This window comes from Spermophilus citellus (genome assembly GCF_964194105.1).
Source record: "Spermophilus citellus genome assembly, chromosome: 16".
NCBI lineage: Eukaryota > Metazoa > Chordata > Mammalia > Rodentia > Sciuridae > Spermophilus > Spermophilus citellus.
The window spans coordinates 61,560,159-61,570,082 of NC_138196.1; the positions used below are offsets into that span (position 1 = coordinate 61,560,159).

General features: G+C 35.4%; 1 pseudogene across 1 annotated transcript; it reads left to right on the plus strand.

Moving 5' to 3' along the window:
- Nucleotides 1–3,034: 3,034 nt before the first annotated feature.
- On the plus strand, nt 3,035–8,191 carry LOC308635320 (thyroid receptor-interacting protein 11-like; annotated as a pseudogene). The gene has a single exon. The product of its transcript is annotated as a thyroid receptor-interacting protein 11-like (transcript).
- Nucleotides 8,192–9,924: the final 1,733 nt, after the last annotated feature.

Genomic DNA, 9,924 nt, shown 5'->3' on the forward strand with positions numbered 1-9,924 from the left:
TCTAACTTTCATGGTTTTAATAGAATAACAATCAAGTATGTCCCTTCTGTTTATCAATTTATCAATTGCATTTGTTTTTGTTGAATAAGAAATAGCTTTGTCATTATTTACCACAGACATATAAAAGACTTACTTGTCAGTATTTTTTTCATCTTGTCATAGCTAAGTCATCTAGAAGGAGTAAAAAGGAAGAATAAGGCAATTTCTGAATGTTATGAATTGTTTTTACTTGTTTAATTAAAGAGAAAATTCAACAATTATATGATGCAGTTTATTTAGCATGATGATAATGAAATCTTAACATTGGTGGAGGAAATTTTAAGTTAGTGTTCATTTTTTATAATCCACCTTTTCTTGCTCATAAGAGGCTGGGTGCACCTCTGCAAAATCTAGAACCTTGGCCCCACTGGGAGCTTTCAGTATTTTACAACAGCTTTTTACTTTCCCTTTTAGTATATTCATGGAACTCTCCAAGTCATTGGGATGACTGTTGAATGGTATGCTTAACTCCACCCTTATTGGATACAGTCAGAAATTTCTCATTCTCCAAGACAAAAATTAAACTGTAAGACATATTTTTTTTGTAGGACCTCACAAATCCTTCTATTTAGAAATTTTCACTTTTTCTCACTGTCTAAAAGTCAAGCAAATCTCTAACACCCCACGTCCTCCAATGGGGGTCTAGCTCCATTCAGTGACTTCTGGAAATAATTATCTTCCTACTTCAGAGATGAAAGCTTAGTTAAATATGTGAGAGACCAAGCAGATGTGGCAGAACATATTACGCTGCACATTGTCTCATGTCACAGCTTTACAACTGGTGAAGAGCTTGCCTAGGATGGTGTTATTTGGAGATGTTAGGAAAGAGTGTTGTTTAGAAGATGAAAATTAGCATAACTGTGATTACGTGATCTTGTTGCGACATCCAAGGTACATGGATCCAAATGATATGAATTTTTAAAAAAAATTTATTTACTTGAAGCATGGATATAAAATATAGCAGAGTATAAAGTAGACTATAAGTTTTTAGAAAACTTCCTTCATTATTAATACCCTCAATAATATGTGAAGCCATTATTTAATAAGAAAATTTTGTGCTATTGACTATAATAGAGCATGTAGTGATATTGTGCACATTTCTTATTATCAGATTATTGTATTTTTAATTGAGCCTATGATATAGCATTTTATACCTCTTATTTTTTCAAAAAAAAAGGATTTTTATTCTATAAAAAATTCTACAAGGGCTGAGGCTGTAGCTCAGAAGTAGAGACCTTGCCTCACATGTGGAAGGCACTGGGTTCGATCCTCAGCGCCACATAAAAATAAAATAAAGGAATTGTGTCCATCTACACCTAAACAACAGCAAAAAAAGAATTCTACAAGTTAGAATAGTAAAGATGTACATTCAGATAGTACTTTATATTGTTCAAATAATTTTATGCCTAATGTACTACAAAACGAGTTTTAAAATATGATATTCAGTGAGGATGAGCTCTATATGTGCCTCTTATGTCCCATAACTTGAGTAATTTCATTTAGCATGACTAAACCCTTTGTTTTTTCAAGGTTGCTTACTTCAAGGCAAGAAGTAGGCAACACACAAAGTTCTTGATATCGGGATGAGAAGTTTTGTTGTGCAATTTGGAAATTTGGTGGACACTTCTGGAGGACATCAAGACTTCGATTAAATGGCAAATCCAGAACCCTTGAAGATATTCACAATGGTTCTTCAGATGGTTGCTACTCTGGTCAAAAATTAGGAGGTCCATTAATCCATAATAAAGTAATATCAAATTGGGGAATTTTAAAACAAGTTTTGGAAGTTTTGAATTATATGATCAATTTTTATCTATTTTCTAGAAGTTTAAATAAGAACTAAGTAAAATTTTCAGTAGAAGTTTCTTTATTGAAATAGCAAGTTATATCTGCTCTGGAATATTTCTTAGCACTGAGACATTTAATGTATGATACAAATAAATAGTTGCAGTTTTGGCAAATCTCCGTATGTTCTATTAAAGAACACTGATGCCAACTTGTTTCTTTGGCTTGTGGGTTGTCAGCAGTTTTCTGGATCCTAGACCTCCTCTGTCACCCTGCCTTTCAAAGATGAGAAAACATATTTATATGAGTTTATCTGTTCATCAACATAAACTTTCTTTGACATATTTCACTTTAGCTTGAGGTATAGAGCCTATTTCTGTCCATAGAAACTGCTGGGCTGGGAATACCCTTCCTTCTTTGATTTTCTTTTGATCATCGATCTGGAAATTCCTCCAAACACTGAAAAGTATTTTTGTAGATACAAATGAGATGATCCCTTTTCAAAAAAAATTTACTAAAATGATACTATGAAAAATGCATTTCAGGAACAAAATGTTGAGATAATATTAGTTGTACTTACCTTTTTACCCACAAAGATGCAAGTTTTTAATTACTATAATCTATAAATTGCTATAGCTATCTTGATTAATGTCTGGGCATAATACCATTAAAGCATTAAACCCATTTGGGGTATAGAACTTGCTTTGAAAGCTATGACTAAGTATGAAAAAAAAAAAAAACGGATCAAGTTATTCAAGACCTAAAGGAGTCACAGTATATTGATAACAGCCATGAGAGTCAGTTAGCATATAGAAGACAGATTTTCAATAATGTTAGGGATGTTAAGGTCCTGGAATGAATTCATAACTTTAGTCAGAATGATAAATACAAATTTCTTTATGACACCAAATTGAATCATTTGTAGGAAACCATAATTTCAGTGGTGCTTTGCAGGTTAAAAGACTTCTTCATGAATATTGACAATCCTAGGGTGTTAGGGCAGTCATGTCAAGGTGGCAAGAGCAACCTGCCATCACTAACGCTGAGGGAGGAGTCACCCAAGAGGGACAGCGGAAAGTGAGGGAAGGAGCAGAGGCCCCTTGGGGGAGACTATGCCACTGGCGGTGAGTCCCTGGTGAAAGCCCAGGCCAGGCCTCTGCGTTACCTGGCAGAAGGCGAAGGTTGGCAAGAGCCTTGCAGTGCGCAGAATTCTGAGTGCTCACGTCATAATTGACCTCCAGCAATGCTTGTGGACATTTGGTGGAGAGAGGTGGATGGTGACAGTAGTGGTTTTCAAAGCGGGTCTGATGGCTCACTGATAGTGGCGATGTTGTCCTGGATTGGAGGCCTAGGCTCCAGCTTGGGCCACTCCTTGGGTCAGGTGGGGGACAGCTTGACTTCCCTCACCAGCCATATCTCCAGCTTCGTCAGGGACGCGTTTCTGGAGGATGTAGAAGAGGTAGAAGCAGGTTTACCTCATTGTGGGAGAAAGGAAATTGAAGCTCCCCAATCTTCATTCATATCAAAGGATGGAAGACTTAAAAAGTACTGTACTGATCTGGCAGAAAAGCATGAAGAAGCATCAGAGCTTCCCATAAAGCATCCATCTGCACGTTACTGACATCAACTGCGACAGAGAGGGACAGAAGCCAGCCAACCTAAAGCAAGACAGATGGCACTAGAGGATCACCTTTGGAAATTGCAGTCACCTACTCAATCAGTACACTCGGGAGCTGGTAGTATACCAATAACCACTGAACCAACTCCATTCAGCTGTGGAATCAGTCATTAGTTTTCATGTTTTCCTGATGATGACATGGACTTTAGTGATGTCATTTCATCACAACAAGAAATAAACAACTTGTCAACTGAAGTTTTGAGACTCGAATGTGAAGTCGGCCACTGGAAGCATATTGCTGAAGCACAAGGAACACGTAATTCTGATCCAAGTGAAATCTGCAAACTCCAAAATAAGGTACTTGAACAAAACCAAAGTCAGGACATAAATGATCATCAACATGAAATGTCAGTTTTGCAGAAGGCACATCAAGAGAAACTGGCAGAGGTAAGTTGCCGGCATCGAGAGGAATTACATAACTATGAAGAACGAATTGAAGAACTTGAAAATCAGTTACAACAAGGTAACTCAGGGGGTACAGACTGTGAGATGCAAAAAACTATTCAGGTTCTACAAACTGAAAAAGTTAAGTGGACGAAAAAGGTAAAAGAACTTCAGGATAAAATAAAAGATATCAATAAAAAATTACCTTCAGCAGAAAATGACAGAAACGTCTCCAACAGAGAACAAGAGCAGCTCAGTGTGGAAAAGGGACAAATAATTGAGCAGTGTGAAAACTTGCAACTGGAATGTAATAAATTGCAGCCTTCTGTGATGGAGAAGAGTGAAACTGTGGCCAAAAAGGGAAAAATTCTTCCACAGAGTTCATCGATGTGGAAGAAGTGCTCAGGCTACAACAAGCCTTGTCTGATGCTGAAAATGAAATAATGAGACTGAACGGTTTAAACCAGGATAACCGTCTGGCTGAAGACAATCTGAAACTTCATGTGTGTGTTCAAGCTTTAGAAAAAGAGAAGTCATTATTGAGTCAAGAAAAGGAAGAACTTCAGATATCACGGTCAAAATTGAGCTGTGAATATGAAGTAATTAAAAGTACAGCTTCAACAGACATGAATCTGAATGTACAATTCCATGATTTAAAACTTAACTTGGAGTCGAAGGGGCAAGAACTGAATCAAAGTATTAATGAAAAGAAAATGCTGATAGCTGAGTTAGAAGAATTGGACAATCAGAACCAGGAAGCTACAAAACACATAATTTTGATGAAAGATGAGCTTTCCAAACAACAAAATAAAGGAGACCTTGTAATCAAGAAATTGAAACAATTCAATCAAGAGAAAGATTTTGAAATAGCAAGCCTCAAAAAGAATATTGAGCAAATGGCTGCTGATCAAAAAGGAACTAAGGAACTTTTGGCATCTCGTTTAGAAGAACACGAGCAATTGATACAACTTATAAGTGAGAAAGAAGTTTTTATTGACAAACTCAAAGAACAAAGTTCAGAACTCCAAAAGGATTTATATAAGTGTTCTCGGGTCTTAAGAGAAAATGAAACATTAAGGCAAACCGTAGAAGAAAAGGACAGAAGGATTGGATCCATGAAAGAAGAAGAAACTCATCTGCAAGAAGAATTGGAAAGACTTAGGGAACAGCATAATAGAGCTAAAACCCTCGATAGTCTCACAGAACTAGAATCTGAGGTATCTCAACTGAATATTGTTAATAATCATCTGGAAGAGGAAATTAAACATCATCATAAGATAATTGAAGATCAAAGACAGGGTAAAATGCACCTACTTCAGTCTTTACAGGAGCAGAAGAAGGAAATGAATGAATTTAAATACCAATATTAGCAGATGAATGCTGCTCATACCAGGTTATTTTTAGAAAAAGATGAGGAAATTAAGAATTGGCAGAAAACCATTGAACAAATAAAAGTCCAGTTGCCTGGAGACAGACATAACACTCAAACAGAGAATTGTGATATTTTTCAAGAAGCAAAAGTTAAAGAAAGCCTTAATATAGAAAATGGAGGTGAAAAACACAACCTATTGAAATCTGAAAATGAGGAATCAAAGAACAAGAACTTGAGATTAAGCTTCTAAATGAAAAGAATATATCTTTAACCAAACAGATTCATCAGCTATCCAAAGATGAAGTTGGTAAACTCACTCAAATTATCCAGCAGAAAGATGTGGAGATACAAGCTCTTCAAGCTAGAATGTCTCCAGTTTCATACACCCAGGATGTCGCTTACCTTCAGCAGCAACTGCAGACCTTCACTATGGAAAGAGAACACGTATTAGCCATTTTGAATGAGAAGGCGAAGGAAAACCGCCGTTTAAAATCAGAACATCTCAAAATGAAGGACCTGGTTGCTGTGAAAGAAGCAGCCCTCATCCAGCTTCAAGAAGAAAATAGAAAATTGTCCACCCAATTCGTAAGTAGGGATCAAGATATGTTTAGAGAAACTCTGCAGAATTTATTTTATATCATTAGAGAGAAAGACACTGAAATAGATGCGCTAAGTCAGAAATGTCAGACTTTATTGGAAATTTTACAAACTTTCGGCACTGGTAATGAGAGGGGAGGTGTTAATAGCCATCAGTTGGAGGAGCTCCTAGAGGAACGTAATCAATTAAAACAGCAAGTTAAAAAAATGGAGGAGTGGAAACAACAGTTAATGACAACAGTTCAAAATATGCATCACGAATCAGCCCAACATCAGGATGAGCTTCTTCAACTTGAAGCCCAAGTTTTGGTTGACACTGAAAATAGTTTTAAATTAGAAGCCGACTACACCGGCCTCATCCAAAGCTATGAGCTGAATGAAACTAAATTAGGCCAGGTTCAGCAGTGCTTAGGGCAGCTGTGCAATACCAAGGACCTTGCTGTAGGAAAACTTGATAGTATTTCACCCCAGCTCTTGTCTGCTTCATCACTTACCTCCCAGTCAGCAGAGGTCCAAGAGCTGAGAAAATCACGACAAGAAAAAAATGTCAAAACAAAGACTCTTCAGGAAAACAACCACAGGTTGTCTGATTCAATTGCTGCTTTGTCGAAGATAGAGCAGAAAGAACATGAACAAACCGATTCAGAAATTAAACAGCTAAAAGCAAAACAAGGTATTTCACTGAAATACTTAAAGAAAAAGACCTCTTAATCAAAGCCAAAAGTGATCAGTTACTTTCTTCAAATGAAGACTTTACCAACAAAGTGAATGAAAACAAACTATTGAGGCAATCAGCCAAAAACCTCAAGGAGAGAATATTCATTTTAGAAATGCACATTTCTAAACTAAAAGCGGAAAATGAAAAAATAATAGAAACATCTAAAGAAAAGGAAATGGAATATCAAGCATTACAGGAGACAAACATGAAGTTCTCTGTGATGCTGTGAGAAAAAGACTTGCAGTTGGAGTCTATGAAGGAGAAAGCTCTTGCCTTTGAGCAAATGTTACAAGAAAAATAACAGGACAATTCTGGGGAGTTCAATCATCTTGTAAATGCAGTTGAATCAGTGCAGGAGAAGACAATTATGATTCAGCAAGAGACAGATCAAGTCATCTGTGTCTGAAGCAAAAATAGATGGAAAACAGTACCCTATAGCACGAGGTTCACACTTACATGACAAAGAATTACGCTTACACCAGGAATTAGAGAGACTACGCAGCCATCTTTTAGAATCAGAAGATTCTTATACCTGGGAAATTTTGGCTATGGAAAAAAGGGAGATTGAAGTGAAAAAGAAAGTCACCCTGTTGGAGAAAAAGCTAGTTTCATCTTCGACTATAAGTCATTAAACCAATGTACAGATAGAGTCCCCGCAGGAACAGTGAGGATCCTCTCCCAAAGAGGGGTGAGAAGGCACTGCAGTTTTTGCTCTCCCAGGAAGGAGTAAAGCAGTCTGCCCTGTCATTAACTAACCTGCAAATAGTTCGAGAGCATTTCCAACAAGAAGAGAAAGCTACGAGTCCTGCTGAATTCGAGAAAGAAAAAAAAAAATATATAGCTGAAAGGAAAAGGCAGAAAAGGTCAAAGGAGAAGTATTATTATTACCACAGGAGCATTTGGATGAAGCAAATGTTTTGTTGGACTCAGCACCCAGATTTACGAGACAGTTAGATCTCAAGGAAGAACAGACTGGAGAACTTAACAAAACAAAGTGAGCTCCTGCAAGAAATGCTGGACGATACACAAAAGAAATTGATGAACGTGACAAGCAGCACAGAAGGAAAAGTGGACAAAGGCCTCATGAGAAACCTTTTTATCAGTCATTTCCGCACACCAAAAAGTAAGCATCGTGAAGTGCTACAGTTAATCGGAAGGATCCTGGACATTCAAAAGGAGGAAATGGAGCAGTTGTTGAAGGAAGATTACGGTGGATTTACCAAGTAGATGCCTGGTTGGCTTGGAGGAGGATCCAAATCTGTCCCCAGCACACCTTGGATACCAAGTCAGCAATCTGTGCGGAATAGTTCTTTTTCAGAACTTTTTGTTAAATTTCTGGAAACGGAATCTCATCCAGCTGTTCCACCACCCAAACTTTCTGCTCGTGCCATGGAACTCTAGATTCACCAAGAAGAAGAAAGCAAGGTGCAAAGGTGCCGGGAAGTTGTAAAGATGCAGCAGAATTCAGAGCCACTTACTCACCTAGCTTGACTGGGACCTAGTGGACCTGGGCATCTTCTCTTGAACCCTTCGCAGATGTCATGCCCACCTTACACCATTGCCAGTGTCCCCAGGCCATTCTGCCAGGGTTGTACTAAAGGACCTTTTAAAGCCATAGGTGATTCTCAAGCCAGAGATGATGTAGCACTTTAAAGAAGCCACAACTCTTTGTACTTTTTGAGAGTGGCCTTTTGGAAAAAAAGTGTCATGTATTTGCAGACAAAAAGAGAAAGAAAAAAACCTATAGCTACTAGATATTTTGTTCTCCCTTTTTCTCTTTCTTTTTTCTTTTTCTTTTTCTTTCTTTCTTCCTTTTTCTTTTTTCTTTTTTTTTTTTGCTGTAGTGCTTAGAACTTTATTTTGTTTTGTTTGCTTTAGCACTTTTTGTTTATAAAATTTTGTTTTGATGTTATGAGGAAATCATCAACAATAATCAATTCTAATGTACTTTGTGAGCAACTGTACAGTGCAGCAGTAGTGAACCATTAGCTCCAACCTCTTTTTTTATGATTGTATCTGTTAAATTTAATTTTATTAAGATAAAAATGATACATTTGATTAACAGAAAGGAAGAAAAATCCAACTCATATGAAAAAGATCTATATAGCTCAGAAGTCAGTCTATAAAAACAAAATATAATGTTGCCCAAAGTTGTGAATTCTTGAGTTTATAAAAGAAAACCTTGTACAACTGCTAAAAGAAAATGACAGTGGGAAGGCCTGAACATGAAGTTTTGTGGGTAAATTCTAAGATTCTTTTAATGCAAATACTATGACACCTATCCATTTTACTTATTTTCATTTCTGTAAAAAAATCACTTTACGTTAATTCACCTTTCTAGATGTTAATGTCCAGAAAGAAGACAATTTTTATAAGTCAAACTGAACGTAGAGTCACACACACCATTTTCAATGGAAAAGTTAATTTCCAAGGATGTATCATTAAATATCGGGACTGTTTACATACTTTTCTGGGCTCTAAAATAATGCTTATAAACACATTTTTAAAATCATTTGATCAAAAAACATCGGGGAAGAAAAATAAAATAATATAAAGTTTTAAAAGATGAAATACTTGGAAAAACATTTTTCATTTTTGTAAATTAAGATAAAAGATAAAAATTTTTAGCTGAAGTTAGGAGAAGTCAGAGAAGAGAAAAAGCAGATTACATAAGAAACACTTCTCTGACACCTGTAATTTCTAAAACCATTATGAACATTTTTATTAAAATTAATTTAAATAAAATTTAATATAAATTAAATGATAATTCAGTATAAATTGATTTAATTTAAATTTATTTTTAAAAAATATTATTTAATTTCAATTTATTTTATTAATATTATTAATTCAATAAAGTTAATTTATATTAAACTATGATCTAATTTATATTCAAAATTTATTAAATTTTATCTAGATGAATTTAATACAATTTAATATTAGTTTATTTACATAAATTATTTCATATTAATGATATAATTCACTACAAATTTTAATAAAATTAAATTAATTTTAATAAAAATGTTCTTAATGGTTTTAGAAATTACAGGTGTCAGAGAAATATTTGCTACATGATCTACTTTTTTCTCTTCTCTGATTTCGTCTAACTTAAGCTAGAAACTTTTGATTTACCTTTGATCTTAATTTACAAAAATAAAAAAGGGAAGACAAGATACCTAGTGTGTGTGTGTGTGTGTGTGTGTGTGTGTGTGTATATATATATCAGCTTTTACTTTTCTTTTAATTTTTTCTCAGTTCCAACTTTTTATTTATTTGATTTTCAAGCTCTTTTAGGATAGGGACATGGGATTTACCTTTTAAATCTCAAGCAATCAGAAAAGAAAAGAAAGTACT